General features: G+C 43.7%; 1 non-coding gene across 1 annotated transcript; it reads left to right on the top strand.

The window, feature by feature from the left end:
- Positions 1 to 7,752: 7,752 nt before the first annotated feature.
- trnas-uga (transfer RNA serine (anticodon UGA)) lies at positions 7,753 to 7,834 on the top strand. Its single transcript has one exon. It is a non-coding gene; the product is annotated as a tRNA-Ser (tRNA).
- Positions 7,835 to 9,522: the final 1,688 nt, after the last annotated feature.

The following is a 9,522-nucleotide window of genomic DNA, read 5'->3' as shown; positions in this document are numbered from 1 at the left end:
TCCTGGTTTCTAACTCCCTTCATGCTGATTAATAAACTCCAATATGTGTTGGTCAGAATTAAGGCAGTGTTTCCAATCCTTGTTCCAATCTGCATTCCGACCCCATCACTCTCTCTTGGAATTCACAGATTGAGCCTCGACTGCTAACCCATGGCCTGCTTCCTGAACAAAACCTGCAGCTGACTCCATCTCAGAGCAAAGACAAAACCGTCTGATTTTAAATTTCCGGCACATGCCGGGTATTTTCTCGCATCACGCTGTAAATATGCCTCTGCCCAGTCCATTTCGTGGCAGCCCGTTGTTTGTGTCGCCCTCGCCGGTATTCTCCAGCGCAACCGCTTCACACTACTCTCTGCTGGGCCGATGATTGACAGCAGCGACTGAATAACAGGTTTAGGGGGGCAGGCTGGCTTGTCTTCCAACCACTGAGTGAGGGAGAGGCGGGGCTGAGCCGATTGACAGTGCAGGCCACTGAGTGAGACAGTTTGATCTGTGCTCACTTAAACAAGATGGACTGGAAAGGAGCAATCCATCTCAAAGACAGTTTCTGTCCACAAGGACGTTGGGGTTCCCATCGCAATGCATGCAACAGATAACGCTAACGTATTGCCTTCAGGCAGATATGCGAAATGATATAAATCTGTACGATTCGGTATCAGTCCCCTCTGAAGCTCTCCAGCATCGACGTATCGGAAGAGCAGGCAGTCATTTGGACCTTTGAGCTTGGCCTGCGTTCAGTCCTAAGATGAGTGGTCATAATATTCAGTGCACTGCTATCGTTTTCACAACAGTGACCTAGTCCAGTGTAACCACAACATTCGGATTGACGCACATTCTTTAAAACTGGTCTTGATAATGTCAAGTCCACAAAAACAGGACAAATCAACTCCACCGATTATTCTACTAATGTCGATCAACTCTCCATCTTCAGCAATGTAATGCACGGCAGTAACAACATGACAACCACGTTGTACTCAATCGTCAATAAGCTGATCAATGATACTGTGCATTCAATCAGAGCCACTCAGTTTTATTTTTGTCGTCAGTACACAGAGATTTTTTTTACCAGGATGCTGTATGATTTCAAGTGAAGGACGTCGGGGGAATGTCTGAGTGGCTTGAGACTAAATTCGTTCGAGAGAGGACGATTAAGAGATGACTTAATAGACACAGACAAGATGATCAGAGGAGGAGATAAAGTGGACAATGGGAGTCCATTACTTCGGGTGGTGATGGCTAACTCGAGGGGACATAGCATTGAACTGAGGGGAGACAGATATTGGACAGATCTCAGAGCTAGCTTCTTTACTCAGACCGTAGTAAGGGTGTGAATACGTTTCGTGCAAAAGTACCAAACTCTTCAATTTTACGGCTAGAGTGTTGTGCTGGAAAAGCATAGCAGGCCAGGTAGCATCCGAGGAGCCGTAGAATCGACGTTTTGGGGTAAAAGGTCTTCTGCAGGACAGTCCTGATGAATGCTGCCTGATCTGCTATGCTTTTCAAGCATAACACACTGGACTCCAATCTCTAGCATCTGCAGTACTCTCTTTTACCCTCTTCAAATTTAAGGGCATTTAAATGGTCATTTGATAAATAGATGGATGGCATTGGAACAGTGTCGTGGAGATGGCCTTAAGGTGGCTTTCAGAGGTCGATGCAACTTCGAGGGCCGAAGGGCCAGTACTGTGCTGTATTGTTCAATATTTTCTGTTCTGTTTTCAATGTACGATGTTATATGTTCCATGCTCTAACTTCAGCAGAAGCAGTCCCCCAACGTGCATCATTCGATCATCAATTAAAAAAAGAATTTCATCTCTTTGACGGAGCTTAACAGGAGATTGGATTTGAAACCCAATCGTATGGCCGAGATGGATGGACATTATGAAGCATGTGCATATTCACAGTAAAATCCAGTCGCTTTCATTACTCATGAAGATGCTGTTGCTTCAGCATTTTGGATATTGCAGCGAATCCCTTCCCACACTGCGTGCAAGTGTACGGCCGGTCCCCAGTGTGAGGTTGCTGTGCATTTGAGATGAACATTCGAACTCACTCCCACAGTGATAAAAGCCGAACGGTCCGCCATTAGTGTGAAAATGTTGACGGTACATCAGAGCTCCAGAGCATTTTCAGCACTTGGCACAGTCCGGGCAATTTTCAGGTCCGTCCTTTGTGTGAATTCGCGGTTGTTTGAGCAGGGTGGATTTCCGATTAAATGTTTTCCCACATTCTGAACAGGTCAATGGTCCCTCCCAATATGAATCTGCTGGCCTTCAATGAGATCAGATGATTGTTTGAACAAATTTCCTCAGTGAGAGAGCCTGAAAAATATCTCATCACTGTGCACATGTCGATGGGATATCAGTGACCCAGAGATTCTAAAGCATTTCCCATCTTCTGGCCAATTAAATGGTTTGTCATCTGTGTGAACTTGCTACTGATTCAGCAGGGTGGTCTCACCACCGCGACTGTGTTTATATTGTGAAAGGGCAGATCAGAGAAACACTTCAGTTTTCATATCTTCCACTTCTCGGTGAAATGAGATGATGAAATAAATATATTGAGAGACATTCAGAAGAAACATATATATGTCTTCGTTTGAGTCTCAACCATGCACATGTTAAAGGGCTTTCTAAAATCCATCACCGTCAGTTCAGGATGGGAATTTACAAAATGTTTGAGGAATCAAGTATTTTAATGCCAAGGTTATGTTGTCGAGAGGATTTAAGAGATGTGATAAATATATGCAATTTGAGTTGTCTATTTACCCGCCAATTTTGTTTTCTAAAGATTAGTTGGAAGCAGAAGATTGAAATGCAGGAAAAAGAAAATTAGTAATGAATATATTTCAGCATTCTGTAACAATTGGATTCAATGGCTGGGTAAGTACCCAGCCTTCCACGCCGTGAGACTGTACTTGCTACAGAGGAAGGCGGTCCATTCACATGCTGGCTTTATCTCCGTGGTAAATGAAAAAGATGCATTTTTCCAGACGGTAAGGCTGTAGAGGCATTCAGGCCAACAGCGTTTAAAAACGCTTCCAGCGAAAAGCATGCACCTTGCAATCAACCTGTTCGTTCTGTTGAAGCCTTTACACACGGACCGCACGTTTACGGTTTCTCCCCGCTGTGAATGATGCTTTTCCCTTCCATTTTCAAAATCCAATGATATTCAGGCTATAATAAATTGTATCGTGACAGATACAGAAGTGATGTTTGGTTTTAAGACTCCTCACTGCAAATCTTCCTCCCCTGTTAATTTCGCTGAAAACATTTTAAAAAAGGGACTGCTGAGTGCCCAGTAAAAGAAGAAATCAAGATAAGTGGAGGTGAAGAACGGGCAATTCAACCGATAGAGTCTACTCTCACCATTCAATGAGATCAGGGCTAATGTAATAATCGTCAGCTCAACTTTCCTGCCTTATTCCCTTAGCCTTGATTCCCTTACTAATTAAAAATCTGTTTCTCTCAGCCTTAGATACACTGATCAGCCAATCTCGAAAGCACACTGCGGAAAATAATTCCATAGATTCAGCACCCTGAGAGATGGAATTCCTCCGCATCTCTGTCTTAAATATGTGACTCCTTTCTCTGAGATAATGTCCTCTGGTCCAAGACTCACAGACAAGTAGAAACAAAAGCTCTGAATCTATCCCGCTAAACCCCTCGTATTGTTTTTTTTTTAACTTAGAGTAACGTCTTGTCTCATTCTTGTAAATATCGATAATATCAGAAGCAGTCTGGAAAATCTCATCCCTCGAAAAAAATGAATTGATGTCCGCCATCACTCCTGTGAATGTTTTCTGGACTGCCATTCCTGAAGTAAGGCGATGTGCATCTTGTGTTGTTTTAGCAAAACTTCCATAGTTTCCCGGCATTTTCTTTGCGAAAAGATAGATATATCATTTAACTTGCTTATTACCATCAAAACATGGATGCGATCTTTTCATCTTTCAACAGAAGGCTCCACAACTCTCTCTGTACTGCATATTTCTGCATGTTTTCCCCATTAATTAATATTCAACTCCTCGATTCGTCCTGCCAAAATGCATAAACCTCAATTTTTCCCAAACCATATTCTATCCGCTATGTTTTTTGTCCACTTGCTTAGTTGTCTATACCTCTCTGTAATTTGTTGTCCCATCCTCACTAGCTGCCTCCATGTCCGTTTGGTGTTCTGCAAACTTGACGACAATGCATTCGTTTCGATTGTACAGGTGACTTGGAAGAAGTGCAAAGAAAATTGGTGGTTAGTATTTATTTTAAATAGATGTAGCTTCAACACTGATGAACGTAGGTTTCTACATGTAACAATTCACGATCATAAAGATACTCCTTTAGTCTCAACTCAGTGTCTTCAATTCATTACCGAAGTCTTGATCAATATCCTTGGCTGACCTTTCTCCTCAGGGTTCAATGGTTCTTCCTTTTTGAATTAATCTCACATGCAATACCATGCAGAATCAATGTTTGAAATCCAAACATATTCTGTGTGTTGGTTTCCCCAAAATCTATCTTGCTGCTAACTCCACAAGTTATTTTAATAAACGTGTCAGCTATGGTTTGCTCTTCACAAAATCATGCTGATTCTGGTTGATTTGATCATGTATTTCTAATAGCTCTGTTACTTCCATTTTTACAACAGAGTTTCATTTTCCCAATCACAGAGCAGTTTGCAAAATGCAGCTATTCTCTCAGGCTGCACACAGAACAGGTGAGTAGGAAGCTACGATATTTATTTGTGAAATACCCCAAGTGATCAACAAATGTCCTTGTGACTGGCTACCGGTGTGGCCAAAAGGACTCTGGGCTCCATGGGATGGCAGGGAGGTGGGGAGCTGATAAAGAGAGCTGGCTGAAAAGAGGAGATGGTGACTGAGAGGGGTTGTATTGAGCTACAGCTCAACAAGAACTTTCGTGAACCCCCAAACCCAGACACTTTCACGACTACTAAATTCCCTAGTTAGCAGGTTTATATCAGTATCAGCAATAAGAAAATAAGACAGAAGCAGAAATCAGGTCATTCACCTTACCGACACTGGTCCAGCATTCAGTGATAGCTGGTAAGTTTCTCAGCTTTCTCCCTGTAACCCTTAATCTCCTTGACAGTCAAGAACCTATCCATCTCGTTCTTTAATACACTGAATGAGCTGGCCTGCACACCCCTCTGTAGCAATGAATTCCATGCATTCACCATTCTCTGGCTTAAGAAGTTTGTCCTTATCTTCGTGCTGTAACTTCTTCCCTTTACTCTCAGATTGTGCCCTCGTGTCCTCGTCTGTTTTCGCAATGGAAACAGCTTGTCAACAACTGCTATGTCTAGCCGATTCAGCATTATGTCTGTTTCAGTCGGATCCCTCCTTAATCCTCTGAACTGAATCGAGTGGAGAATAAGTATCCTCAAACTTTCCCCAAATCTTCAGCTTTAAATTCCGAGGGCCATTCTCATGAACCTCCTCTTAAGTCGTTCCAGGGCCAGGACGTCCTTCCGGAGATATGTGACCCAAACTGAAGATAACACTCCAAACGTGTTCTGAATACATTCTTACGCCGCCTCCGAAATAAATCCCTCGTTTCATATGCAAGTTCTCCCAAAATAAATACCATCATTGTATTTGTATTTATTACCTACTGACTCAATGTTCAAATTTACTTTGAGAGTCGTGGAATAGAACTCGCGGGTTTCTTTGCACTTTTTGATCAATATAAATTCAACCTGGCCTTTCTTTCCCCGTACCACTAGCACCTCACTTTCTCGAATTGTATTATACTCACTCCTTCATCCCCAGTTTGGTTGGAATAACGAGCTGAGACAGGAGACACTGCAGACTTACTGCAGAATGCTGTACCCATGGCAAACCTGACAAACTGATCATTCTCATTATCTCCAGTCACCATTCTTTCATGTTACACCAACAATAAAGATATCATTGTCATTCTATTATTGTGCTGACATTGCGTTTACTTTGCAGTTGTCTATGGATTGTATATCGAAATCTAAAGGCTCATGATATTTTGAGGAAATACATGTTTCCTTCCCTGAGAAAGAAGTAAGAGGCAGTTTTCGGAGCACGTCAGTCCTGTGCTGCACACTGCAGTCGAGGGTTAGGAGTGCGTCGGCAGGGAGGTCGGGGGTTCTCCTCCGCAACTCCAACCTCAAAGTGTGTCCAGCTTTTAGAGTTTACACAGAGCAGAAATCGGAAATGGCGTATGTGGATCGAGAGTTGGAGAGTGAAAAAATGGGCGAGTTCCATATGCAGAGATAAAGATTTGCAAATAGAGGCAGGTATTGTGGTACACAGTGAAAGGCTCAATTCTTTGAACTCCTTTAAACTATTCACAATTCAACCCTCGCTTTCTCTTAACTGCTAAATATCTGCCTCTAACTCAATAAAATTGCCCAGTTCCAATGGAACACTTATTGAAATTATAGCAACTTAATCTGAAATCGATGCAGGGGCTGTGGTTGTCAGTATGTTCCTTTTTCTGGCTGAAGATCTCCATGCATCAACTTCGTCCTTTTACTGCAAATATGTTTCAAATTATAAAGGTACCTTGGATCGAGAGTGTTTCGTTGACAGTTACACTCTTGATATCAGTTACTCTGTCTGACTTTGAAGCTACCTGCCCTTTTTATGCCTCCAGCACTGGATCGTCTAATTCCTGGATGTTGGCAAAAGCCATAAATTCAAGTAGGATTGGGTTTGCATTTCCTGGGGCATAGGAAAGAACGAATTGTTAAAAGGTAACAAACTCAGGTATCTATTTCACAGTCAAATCTGCAACATCTTCAATTTTCCCGAACACTATGAGACTGCTGGTTAGTCATGTGGCAGATATTTGTAAGCTCTCAGTTCAGAACAACATTCACTCTCCATTAACGGTACACTATACGCCTTCAACTTCATAACAAGTGTCTTCACGGTAAATTAGTAGAATTCATGAATTCGAACTCCCCGATCGGGAATGGAACACTGACTGTGGATCTGAGTGCACCAAATCCTCACCAGTAAGCTATCAGGGAAAAAGACGGCTCTCTTCTGCCTTCTCTCACTGATTCCGTTTTTAACTTTTCAGTTGCGATCATCTTGCCTCCAGATCAATTTCTCCCTGTCGGTGTGTTTATACAGCATGGAAAATGAGCGTTTGTGACATCGTCTCGATGAAGAATATCATGCGGTCCCAGTTTCCAGCGCTTGTGTGTTCTGACCTTTCAAATGCTCATGGCAATGAGGTTACCCCTTAATCGCCAATTGCAGAGGAGGGAAGTTCCAGACTATCAAACTCCGTTGTCATCCCGTGGGGAAACTGCAGGTTTTGGGTCGGTGCATTTTGGAAATTGAAATTTGCACAAGAGCAGCGAGTACAACTGTTTCAGCTCACTGTCCTTTCCATATCCCAACTGACCACAAAACATTCTCATTATCTGGAAAAGTAGGTTGTGCTCCACCTAAAGCTGCCTTTTGACGGAGGACCTTGCCGACGTGAAGCACATGGAACTCTCAGGAGATATACCGAAATATTTCCCTCTGAGTCTGTTACACTTCTGGTTCAGAACTCGAGTTTCCTGATTATCAATAAAAAATGTCTGGACCTGAGAGAAATGGGCGTTGGTTCAGATGGGTTTTCAGTCTGTCAAAATGAACACAGCTGGAAGTCCTTTGAAATTTGTGATCTGACGAAATGCAACCCGCAGTCCCAATGGAATCAGAACTCATCATTTCAACAGAGAACATAGAACAATAGTCTATCTGTAGTTGTGGCTGAGTGGTGAAGGCGATGGACTTGAAATCCATTGGGGCATTCCCATGCAGGTTCGAATCTTGTCAACTACAGAAGAGGGTGAAATTGGCGTGGGTGGCACAGTGGTTAGCACTGCTGCCTCACAGCGCCAGAGACCCGGGTTCAATTCACTCCTCAGGCAGCTGACTGTGTGGAGTCATGCACATTCTCCCCATGTCTGGGTGGGTTTCCTCTGGGTGCTCTGGTTTCCTCCCACAGTCCAGAAATGTGCAGGTTAGGTGAATTGGCCATGCTAAATTGCCCGTAGTGTTAGGTGCAGGGGTAAATGTAGGGGAGGGGGTCTGGGTGTGGACTTCTTGCGCTGAAGGGACTGTTTCCACACTGTAACTAATCTAAACTCTACAGCACAGAACAAGCCCTTCGGCCCACGCCCCCACCACTCTCTGGAAAAAGAACCTACCCCTGACATCCCCCCTATAACTTCAACTCTTCATCTTAAATTTATGTCCGCTTGTAACACTCGGTTGTACCCGGGGAAAAAGTCTCTGACTGTCCACTCTATCTATTCCCCTGATCATCTTATAAACCTCTATCAAGTCACCCCTCATCCTTCGCCGGTCCAATGAGAAAAGGCCTAGCATTCTCAACCTATCCTCGCACGACCTATTCTCCATTCCAGGCAACATCCTCGTAAATCTCCTCTGCACCCTCTCCAAAGCTTACACATCTTTGCTAAAATGAGGCGACCAGAACCGCACCCAGTTCTCCAAATGTGGCCTTACCAAGGTCCTGTACAGCTGCAACATCACCTCACGGCTCTTGAATTCAATCCCTCTAGTAATGAACGCTAATACACCATAGGCCTTTGTACAAGTTCTATCCACCTGAGTGGCAACTTTCAAACAACTATGAGCAGAGACCCCAAGATCCCTCTGTTCCTCCACATTACTAAGAACCATACCGTTATTCCTGTATTCTGCATTCTAATTTGTCCTTCCAAAATGGACAACCTCATACTTGACAGGGTTGAACTCCATCTGCCACTCCTCCGCCCAGTTCTGCATCATATCTAAATCCCTTTGCAGCCGACAACAGCCCTCCTCACTATCCACAACTCCACCAATCTTCGTATCGTCTGCAAATTTACTGACCCACCCTTCGACTCCCTCTTCCAAGTCATTCATCAACATTACAAACAGTAGAGGACACAGAACTGATCCCTGCGCAACTCCACTTGGAACTGGGCTCCAGGCTGAATACTTGCCATCTACCACCACTCTCTGACTTCGACCGGTTAGCCAGTTCTCTGTCCAACTGGCCAAATTTCCCACTATCCCATGCCTCCTGACTTTCCGCATAAGCCTACCATGGGGAAACTTATCAAATGCCTTACGAAAATCCATGTACACTACATCCACTGCTCTACCCTCATCCACATGCTTGGTCACCTCCTCAAAGAATTCAATAAGTCTTGTAAGGCAAGACCTACCCCTCACAAATCCGTGCTGGCTGTCCATAATCAAGCAGTGTCTTTCCAGATACTCATAAATCATATCCCTCAGTACCATTTCCATTACTTTGCCTACAACCGAAGTTAGACTAACTGACTTGTAATTCCCGGGGTTATCACTGTTCCCTTTTTTGAACAGGGGCACAACATTCGCCACTCTCCAGTCCCCTGGTACCACCCCCGTTGACAGTGAAGACGAAAAGATTATTGCCAACGGCTCTGCAATTTCCTCTCTTGCTTCCCACATAATCCTAGGTTCCAGGTACTTTC

This window comes from Chiloscyllium plagiosum, unplaced genomic scaffold (assembly GCF_037043375.1).
Source record: "Chiloscyllium plagiosum isolate Xiang-an unplaced genomic scaffold, Cpla_swu_hap1 HiC_scaffold_40, whole genome shotgun sequence".
Taxonomy (NCBI): domain Eukaryota; kingdom Metazoa; phylum Chordata; class Chondrichthyes; order Orectolobiformes; family Hemiscylliidae; genus Chiloscyllium; species Chiloscyllium plagiosum.
This window is presented reverse-complemented; position numbering and strand designations above follow the sequence as displayed.